This window comes from Limanda limanda, chromosome 3 (assembly GCF_963576545.1).
Source record: "Limanda limanda chromosome 3, fLimLim1.1, whole genome shotgun sequence".
NCBI lineage: Eukaryota > Metazoa > Chordata > Actinopteri > Pleuronectiformes > Pleuronectidae > Limanda > Limanda limanda.
In genome coordinates this window covers 24,741,859-24,752,652 of record NC_083638.1, presented here as the reverse complement: position 1 = coordinate 24,752,652, position 10,794 = coordinate 24,741,859, and the positions used below count along the sequence as shown (strand labels likewise).

The following is a 10,794-nucleotide window of genomic DNA, read 5'->3' as shown; positions in this document are numbered from 1 at the left end:
ACCTGAATCCAGCGGACCTCGGATCAAGATCGGTTCTCTTAAAGCGAAACTGACTCTTGTTAAGTTATATGGGATCTTTAAAGACCCCAGACGGGGAGTGTTCTGTCCCACAAATGTCTGCTATGTGTAGCTAAGCAACAGCGCCCCCTTGGGGCAGTTCAGATGTATGTTGAGCCGGGGGTCAGTGAGTGATTCCCCCGGAAGTGACGCAATTTACCTCTATGTGTTGTTTACAGAAGGCAGCTCCACTCAAGTTGTGTCACCCTCCTGCGGTTAACGCATCGTCTTTTTACAAAATTCATCAAGTTCATGAAAATACCCACCATGGACTTCTTTGAGTGTTTAAGCTGGCTGCAGGGCCGGCCCTGCCAATGTTGGCGCCCTAGGCGAGATTTCAGAACGGCGCCCCCCCCCAACATAAACACGCAAATTGTCATGCATCCCCAAGAACTTTTGGACTGTATACAGATGCACACACAGGCAGACAAAATTCTAAGCTATAAAAAATAATAAAAATATATAATAAAAATATTTAAAGTCTGAAATCAGCTGTACTGACAGCATATCATGTCATGTCGACAAAAATAAACATCAATGATGTCCGCAATCGGGGTGATTCTACCTCTATATTGTTCTCCCCCCACACACACACACAAGAGAGTATATGCTTGTGTGTTTCTGTCTGTTTAGACACAACTGACAAATGTGTGGATTAAGCAGTGTTTGGCAATTTACTGAAAATTAGTAATTAGTTACAGTTACTAGTCACTTCTTTTAAAAGTAATGGAATCACCTCACCAGTTACTGTATATCAAAAGTAAAATTACTTACTAGGGAAAGTAAATTTTAAGTTACTTTTATGTCTGCTTTTAAATCTAATGAATATGAACAGTAGGAACAGTCAAACACAATAAACATATTTTTTAGACCTATTTATTGTAATCAACAGGGCAACAGGCCCATTTGTGGGTCATTTGGTACAGGGCCGCACAGAAAGAATAAACATTTTACATGTTTTCTGTTTTTTATCTAATATCCGGTAATTTTTCAAAATAAAACCGTTTTATTTTGAAAAATTACCGGATCCTCTGCGTTATGACTCATGCTTTATGCATGTCAAGACGCTTGTCTCGGTCATGTCACTTTTTCGCTAAACTATATTGTATGTATATGTATGTGTATTAAATCATGTATTTAATATAGCACTTATATCGTTTAAAATATATAAATTTTCAGTGTGTTTTCCGGCCCGATTTGCTCGCGGCGAGCGAAAAAAATAGAACAGACCCCGAAACCATCGCTGCAGATCGCGAGCGGCCGAGGCGCTTCCCGCAGCTTCCCGGCACGGCGCTGCCGATGCGAACAGCCCAATTATTTAACATGGGCGCGGAAAGGAGGCGGACAGCTTTCGTGGCGCTTCTATCTCCGGTGCGTCCCCGGGTTTAGAAGATGATGTTGTGATGTTAATGTATTGGTTTATATTGCATGTGTCACGTCATGATAAATCAGTCCCTTGTGCCGCCCTCTCGGCATTTTGCGCCCTAGGCAACCGCCTACTTCGCCTATGCCAGGAGCCGCCCCTGGCTGGCTGGATAGCTAGCCCCCGCGCTAGCGAGACCTGCACAGTCCTCCTACATAAGATCCTTGTATTTGAATGTCATGCATCTTCATCTTGATCCTGTCAGGATGTTTTAGTTAATTGTAAAAGTATTTTCTGTTTGGGAGTTCTCTGTTGTTTTGAGTTTTCATGTTTACACTCTGTTTCTGTTTCCTGTTTTATTTTGTAGTCTGTTCCTTGTGTGTTGTTTCTGTCTTCACTTCCTGTCGGTGATTGTCTTCCTCTGCCCTTATGTGTTAAACCTGTGTTCTATTGCCCCTGCCTCCCCTGTGTATTTAACCCTCTGTCTTCCCTTTGTCCTCGGTCGGATTGTCTGTTTTTCCTGCTGTTTTTCCTGCGGTGTTGTCTGTCCTGTTTTTCCCTTCCTGCGTTCCTGATCTCCTGAGCCTCGTGTAAGCTTCCTTTTGTTTTGTTTGTTACCTGTTAGTGTTAGTGTGAATGTTTTGTTTGTTTGTTTATAGAACTTAATTAAATTACCCTTTCATTTGAAATCTCTGCATCTGGGTCCATCTCTCCATCCAAACCGTGACAGATCCCTTCTGCAGAAAGCCCTTTATTAAATACACAAATAATTTCCAGATTTCCATCACACTACTCCTCCTCTTTTTCCTTGGATGTGTATTTTTACTTGTTTCATGTCTGGACTCAGTCATTATATGTCTTTTTGTGGCTGTTTTGCATCAATTTTAGTTGTTTTCATTTGTGCAGACCTTTTGGTAATGACTTTGCTTCTTTTGTTTAAAATACGTACTTATTTGAGATTCTGTGGTTGTTTGCCTGCTTCTCTTTGTGATCGTTTTGAGTTTCCAGTGCTCTCTTTGCGTTTATGGTTAATCCTCCTATCTGTGATCAGATTGTGTCGTACCAAACTCATTTCATATGTCTTTGCATCTCTTCGTAGTTGTTTGGCAACACATGACATCATAAAACAAATCACTGGTTGTTGAAAAACATGATCAGTTTGTTAGTAGGAAACGAATGAAGCAAAGTCAGCTGGAATTTTCTTTCGCAATAGAACCTTGAACTCTATGATAAGTGATATCTATTTATGATACCTGTTGTCATTTTGCTATATAACTTGACTATTTTGCAGATTGCTCTTTCTTTTGTCCGTTGGACAGTTTTACAAGATGTCGGCTGGCAGCAACACATTCGAAGACGTGAAAGCAGTCGTCTCATCCGTTCATGATTGCGCTACATACAAGAGAGATGTTAGGATGACCACGCTCACGGCTGGACCACCCCGAAAAGAAGAACCAAAGCAGGATCGTTGTGTGTCAAGACGAGTTTATTTTGTCTCTCAGGCACCTGGCACAGGTCCTCCACCTCATGCAGCCACCCCCTTCTGACAACAAAATGGCCCTTATATAGGGGCCTAATTACAGAGGGAGAAACCATTCTCCATGCTGCGAGGTTCACCTTTTTACAACACCTTTTTGTTTATCATTATCCCCCTCACTCTACTATATACCCACAAACCCACACATTTATGTACAAACACCCCCACATCCCCAATTCCAACACCTTACAATAATCAAATACCCTAATCTGCCCACACCCACACTAATCACCACTTGGATGGCCCCGGAACTATAAATATGTGGCTTGTTTGCTGGGGAGGCCTTTTACCCGAACACCCTGGAGACAAAACTGGTGAGTAACATTACACACACAAACACACACTATTGCACCTTAACTCATGTCCCTCTCTTTGCAGGTGCATGTGGCCACCACAGAACCCCATCACAGACCCACAAAGGACAACACATGTAACACCAATCAACTGTTTTTAAGTGTGCAAAGATACCAATAAAGTGCACTGTTTACCACCGCCTGCGCAATTATTAAAGTGTATGGTGCAATATTCCCCCACCCCATCTCCAGCTCCAGGGAACGAAGTTCTCTTCGTTACATTTCCTCCTCCCTCTCCCCACAGAGAACAGTCCCTCAATCCTCCGACATTCTGGACAAACAGTCTGCCACCACATTTGTCTTCCCTGACCTGTAGTTCACCGTGAAGTCATAAGGCTTCAGGGCCAGGTACCATCCCGCGATGCGCATGTTGGCATCCCTCATGCGATGCAGCCACTGCAGAGCCCGATGATCAGTTTCCAGGAAGAAGTGCCGTCCCAGCAGATAATATCTGAGGGTGTCGATGGCCCACTTCATCGCCAAGCGCTCCTTTTCCACTGTCGAGTACCTTGTCTCCCTGTCCAGCAGTTTTCGACTTAGAAACACCACCGGTCTCCTTTCACCTCTTGCAGCAACACTGCTCCCAGGCCCACTCCTGAAGCGTCAGTCTGCAGGATGAACGGCTTCTCAAAGTCAGGACTGTGGAGGACTGGGTGAGTGCAGATGGCTTCCTTGAGGTCCCTGAAAGCTCTGTCACACTCCTCCGTCCAATGAACCTTGCTTGAAGCAGAGGCTTTGGTTAGATCAGTCAGCACAACAGCTCTATCAGCAAATTGAGGCACAAACTTACGATACCAGCCCACCAACCCGAGGAATCCCCTCAGTTTCTTTTTGGTGGTGGGAACCGGAAAGGATTGAATGGCCTCCACTTTCCCCAGCTGTGGTTTAATCTGTCCAAATCCAATGATGTAACCCAAGTACTCGACTTCTGTTTGGGCAACAGCACACTTGCGAGGGTTAATGGTGAGGCCGGCTGCCTCTATTTTCCGCAGCACCTGTTGCAGGTGAACCATATGCTCCTCCCATGTCTGGCTGAAAATAACTATATCATCCAGATATGCAGCCGTAAAGTCAGACAAATCTCTCAGAACATGGTTCATTAGCCTTTGAAATGTGGCTGGCGCCCCCTGGAGACCAAATGGCATGACCTTGAATTGATACATACCAAATGGTGTTCTGAAAGCTGTCATCTCCCTGGCATCTGGTCCTAAGGCGACCTGCCAGTAGACTTTGCTGAGATCCAGTGTGGTGATGTACTGAGCTCTCCCAACTCTCTCCAGCAGATCATCAATCCGAGGCATTGGGTATGGATCACAGTTGGACACTGTATTCAGATATCTGAAATCAATACAAAATCTGAGAGAACCATCTTTCTTTGGAACCAGTACAATGGGACTGCACCACTCACTGCAGGAAACCTCTATTATTCCCAGCTCTAACATCAGCTTAATTTCCTTTTGCAGCAGAGGCATCAGCCGCTCAGGAATCCTGTAGCTCTTCTGACGCACTGGGGCATCTCCCTTCAGCCGAATCCTGTGTTGCACCAGGGAAGTGAAACCTGGTGTTTCTCTGAAGAGCTCTGGGTCAAGCAGGGGTTTCACCTCTGCCTGCCGAGTGAGAGACAGATGTGACAGGTCCACCTCTGGTGGCTCCGCTGTGGTGGTGGTGGTGGCTGGAACGAACGTGTCCCCGGTATCCTCCTCCTTCACCGCACGGACCAAAAGCTGCTGGCGCACAGGCTCCGGGCACACCTGGAACTCCTTCAGCAGGTTAACATGAAAAGTCTGGTAATTTTTAAACCTGTCGGGCATAAAAAGTTCATATGTGACCTTACCCACACGTTTACTGATTTCATATGGTCCATGCCACTTAGTCAGCAACTTGCAGTCACTGGTTGGCAGCAGCAACAGTACTTTTTGGCCTGGATGAAAGACTCGCTCTCTGGCCTTCCGATCATACCACACTTTCTGGCTTCGTTGAGCTGACTCCATGTGGTCATGTGCAAGCGCTGTCATCTCCTCGAGTCGCTCCCTCATTTTTACCACATATGCTACCACATTTTCTCCTCCCGGCTCTGACCTCTCCCAGTAGTCCCTCAGCAGGTCCAGCGGTCCTCTCACCTGGCGGCCGTACAATAGTTCAAAGGGGGAGAACCCCGTGGATGCTTGTGGGACCTCTCTGTAGGCAAAGCGCAGGTATGGCAGCCAGCGATTCCAATCAGAACCTGTGTGAGACACAAACTTGCGCAGCATGTGTTTCATTGTCCGGTTATAGCGCTCCACCAGCCCATCCGTCTGGGGGTGGTAAGGGGTGGTCTTAATGCCCTTCACTCCTAACAGTTGATAAACCTGTTGCAACAGTTTGGACAAAAAATTTGTCCCACAGTCTGTTAGGATTTCCTTGGGGATGCCCACTCTAGAAAAAAGCTGTAAAAGGCAATCCGCTACCTGTCTAGCTTTGAAAGACCTGAGAGGGAAGGCTTCAGGGTAGCGTGTGGCATAGTCACAAATAACCAAAATGTAACGGTGGCCTGAGGAACTTTTCTCAAGTGGGCCTACAATGTCCATGCCTATCCTCTCAAAAGGGGTGTCAATAATGGGCAAAGACTGTAATTGGGCACGTGTCACTCCTTTAGCAGAGGTTAGTTGGCAGATTTCACAAGAAGCACAGAACTGAGAGACTTGAGTGTACATCCCTGGCCAAACAAAGCGGCTTCCAATCCTGTTTAGAGTTTTCTGGAAAGCCATGTGACCTGCCCATGGAATTGAATGACCCAACTCCATAACTCTCTGTCTGAACTGTTGTGGCAGTGCTAAAATCTCAGTTGTCTGCCCAGGAGGTTCTACACCTCCTGGGCAGAGAGCTATGAGAAGGTGAGATGACTGAGGAAACATAGAATTTGATATGCACAAAATATTGGCAATGGTGATGGTTGAAAACAAGGCTAAGAGAAAAAATAAGTTCCGTCCAAAAAATCCATGTACATCATGTTCACTTTTCTCCTGTGCACTCAAAGCCTCAGTTCTTAATTCAAACATATTTATTTACAGGATCAGGCTGTTCTTGAATACCATGGACCGACCCACGCAGCAAACAGCATCTCCAAGCATTTCAGCGGTGACCGGGAAAAAGCCATCTTGTTGGATGTGGCGTGTGGAACAGGACTTGTGGCCAAGCAGGTAAACTCACTAGACCGAGAACAAACTAGTCTTGACACAGAAATAAATTATATAAAATTCGACAAGGACATCATTGTCTTTTTTGTATTTTAACTGTTCAGAACTTTCTTTGTTGTTGTAATTTGTTTCAATTTCATGTTTAATTGACCTGTGTGACCAAATAACATGCAGTCTCTGTCTTACAGTTGAAGAAACATGGATTTGGACGATTTGTGGGTGTTGATGGAAACGAGGCGATGCTGGAGTTGGCCAGAGGGATTGGTGTGTACCAGGAGCTGAAGCAGGCACTGCTGGTCGACGAGCCACTGCTGGTCCACTGGGGTAATTCAATGGTGCATTAATCCACATGGTTCGTTGAGGTGTGGTTTTGTTATTATTGTTATTATTATTATATCTTTATTTATAAAGCTCAAAAGATAGTTACAAAGTGCTTGATCAATACATGCAAGTACAAGTACTGGAAAATTAACAAACTCTAAATATGTGACAGAAATTTAAGCATGGCCTCCCAATTCAATAAAAAAAACGTATTAGGTAAAATAGGGAAAATGCAGTACGATAAAATTCTGATTTAAGCTTTGATTTAAAGGAAGGTCCTGTCCCAGCCTGCCGTAGTTTATTGGGCAGGGTGCTGCAGAGCCTTGGAGCTCTTATGTCAAAAGCTCTGTCCCCCTTAGTCATCATCTGAGAATCTGGAACAGTTCAAATGTCAGATGAATATCATCTCTGTTTAGTATGTATGTTGCATTTTAATCACTGTTGAAAGTTGTGGTTGTTTCGTTGTTGAGTCTATCTTATCGACTTCGGTTGTTTTAGGGGGAAAACCCATATTTAATATAAGTCTTTAGCATTATCAGTAGATAAAGACATAACATTTTAAATATGTTTATCTCTTAATGAACTCTTCTTCTGCTTCGCTGCTCCTCGTCCAGCGGATTCATTTGATGCGGTTCTGATGGTTTGAGCGCTCTGTGGTAGTCACGTCCCCGTGGCTGTGGTCAGAGATCTCTGCAAAGCCACTAAACCAGGTGAGATTTTCGTTTTTTTGTTGTGTGAGTATCTCCTGTTGAGTTTTAATCATTCAACAGCACCGCTACACTGTCGCTTGTGTTCACTAGGTGGCTACGTTTGCATGACGACCAGAAGCAACATTGACAATCTGGAATACAAAGGCGCCCTGGACCGCCAGCTGAAGCAGATGGAAGAAGAGGGGCTGTGGATTTGTGTGGAGGTGACTGAGGTGAAAGACTGGGAGAGGTCTGTGTCAGAGAAGGAGGGGCGCTACACACCCGGTGTTGTGTACCTCTATAAGAAAATCTAACACAGTACCCAGCAAACATGAGTTCTTAACCGCCAAGTACAAAATTAAATTACTCAAAAAGATACTAAATACTCCAATAATACCACCAAAAATAGGTGTTGCAAATTCCATACCCAAACCTGCAGTGTGAATCTTCATGATTAATCAATCAATCAGGTTTATTTGTATAGCCCACATTCACAAATAACAATCTCATAGGGCTTTAACATTGTGTGACATCCTCTATCCTTAACCCTCAGCAAAAGTAAGGAAAAACTACTAAAAACCCTTTTCACAGGTAAAAATATGTAGAAACCTCAGAGAGAGCCACAGGTGAGGGATCCCTCTCTCAGGACGGACAGAAGTGCAATAGATATCAGGTGTAAGCAAACATCATCAGGATTTTTAGCAGCATCGATGAGGGTAAACATTATCATCATAATTATTATCCTTTAAACATATTTTTCATCAGGATTTCCCAACATGTAGCTAATTACTGCATCATCAGCTCAAACTCTCTATGAGAGAGGTGGACAGGACACTAAAGATGTTGTAGCTGGTCTGGTTCAGAATCCTACTGAGCAATGTGATTGAGAAATGACCCCACGTATATCAGAAACGTTATTAAGATTGTCCGTCATGTGTAATATACCAGTTAGCTCAATTAACTAGGTGTTAAACCGAGGCACAGTATCTGACTCCAGCCTAAAAATTACCTCCTTTGTCTTATTACCATAATAGGTCTTTGCACTTAGACACTGCGGTTTAATAAAAAAGAGAATGGCCAGATAATGTAATCAGAAACCGTGCCAAACATCTCAGAGAACGAGCATGTTGCCCCAGAAGGGAGCCTCCTGTAGTTTTGTCTCAGTTGTTATGCTTAACAATATCCATGTTACCCGAATGAGCTTCTTGCAGTGAAACTGGTGTTTGCAGATATGCAGAGAAGTCTTACTAATGGAAATCAATTGCTTGGACATCTGTAATAAATGAAAATATAATATCTGTGTATGTTCTGTCTTTAATGTTTTAATATCTGCAGCACATTAATCAAACAAACTGGTTAATGATTGTGAATAAGAATCATGCACAGAGATTCAGGTTAAGTGTCACTTAAATCATAGCCCGCTTGTTTTATTTAAAGCTATTTTTACATTATTATATTCTATTTTAAAGTGTCGACATTTATACAGGTGTCATGTCGACAAAGCATTTTCAGTGGCAGTTATTTTGTCAATTTCAGGGTTTTATTGTCTTAAGACGTGATCAAATATTTTGATGTAAATATGCAGCATATATGCACATAAACAGGCTAAAAAGGTGAAATAGACATCCTTAACTCTTTATAAATAAAACTAAAATGGGACTCAAGACTGTATACCTCCACCGAAGAAGGCCCAGTAGTCCCCTTATAAAAACACATTTAAATTCACTAGATTCAGATATTTATTTTGGATCTGCAGCGAATTACTCTCATTAATATCAGTCCCTTAAAAGAGTTTGGTTTTTCATTAAGATCCATGAATTATTCTCTAAAAAGTCGACGAAAGTGTTGAAAAACGCCCAATCTCGCAATGTTTAAACAAAATTAATTTAAATTAATTAAAAAGAAAAAACATTCCTGGTTTTGAACCTGCAGGTAGGAGCAGGAACTGCAGCCTGGGACATGGCCACTGCACGTGTGCGTGAATTTTGACGATGTGTGTTGCTCTTTAAAGAGTTTTATATGTTATTAAAGATACAAAGTGTGATGACTGTAAATGCAGCTGCAGGAAACGATATGTCAGAGTTGTTAAGAAAGAAAGACAGAAGCAGATCAGTTCCCTAATTTTCCCAAGTAAAATCACTTAAACTTTGCAAGTAAAGTCAACTTAAATTTACTTTCATAATTAAGCTGACGTTACTCGACAAGGAAAATTAAGCTGACTTTATTGCAAAAGCTGAGTAGACCCTACTTGAAAACTCAAGTTATTCAACTAGAAAGATTAAGTTGACTTTTAATTTAATGTATTTGTTAATATTTTTGTTAAGTAATATTGGAAATCAGACTGCACTCAGAAAATCGCTATGCAATGATAAAAGTGATTCTGAGAGCATGTAAATGTAACACAATTATATCTATGATATTAACAATAAATATGTATGTTTTTAGTTCTACAAAAAAGATATAGTTGTCGACTTAATCTGCATCTGTTGAAAATACAAGAGATTCATTTTTTTTTCTTAACAATATGTATTTACGGCATCTCAACTAATCTTCTTTCATACAACCATGCAACAAACATTTTATTGTTGTATTTACTCTGCAAATTGGCGGGAGTCAAGTGATTTCATGCACCTGCGTAGTGCTCTGCCATAGGCTGTGCCTAATGTGGTCTGAGGTCAGGAGGCGGAGCTTCATTTTGGTTCCAACATTCCACTATGGTGAAGGGTCACATCACCCACATTGATCACACTGATAAAAGTGATTCTGAGAGCATGTAAATATAAGTATTGTCTTATACACAATAGCTAAAAATCAGAAGGGCAGATATTGAACGCTGTTAGTTTTTATTCCCTAATGACCAAAATGTCACTTTTTTTGAACAAAGTTTAGAAAGGTAACTTCATTGCCATGATATTTCTCTGAAAAATATTATAAATAAATCTACTAAGAGAAAGTAAGGCAACTTTTTGCATCAGATTATTATGTACATCGAGCAAGACTGGTCATTTATGAAGTACTTCATTTTTTGTAAGTATCAAGCACATTTTTCAAGTAAAGTCAACTTAATCTTTCTAGTTGAATAATAATAATAATAATTTTCCTGGTAAAGTAATGTAATTTGTCGAGTAAAGTCAGCTTAATTATGAAAGTAAATTTAAGTTGACTTTACTTGGAAACTTTAGATCTTGTGTAGAAAAACCTAAGTAGTTCAAACATAGACCAATCTTGCTTGAAGTAACTAATATTTCGATGCAAAAAGTTGCCTTGATTTTTTAAGTAGATCAGGCAGGAAATGTTT

At 41.8% G+C, this 10,794-nt stretch overlaps 1 pseudogene; it reads left to right on the top strand.

Annotated features, from left to right (window-relative positions):
• Nucleotides 1–2,748: 2,748 nt before the first annotated feature.
• Nucleotides 2,749–7,874, top strand: LOC132998156 (uncharacterized; annotated as a pseudogene).
• Nucleotides 7,875–10,794: the final 2,920 nt, after the last annotated feature.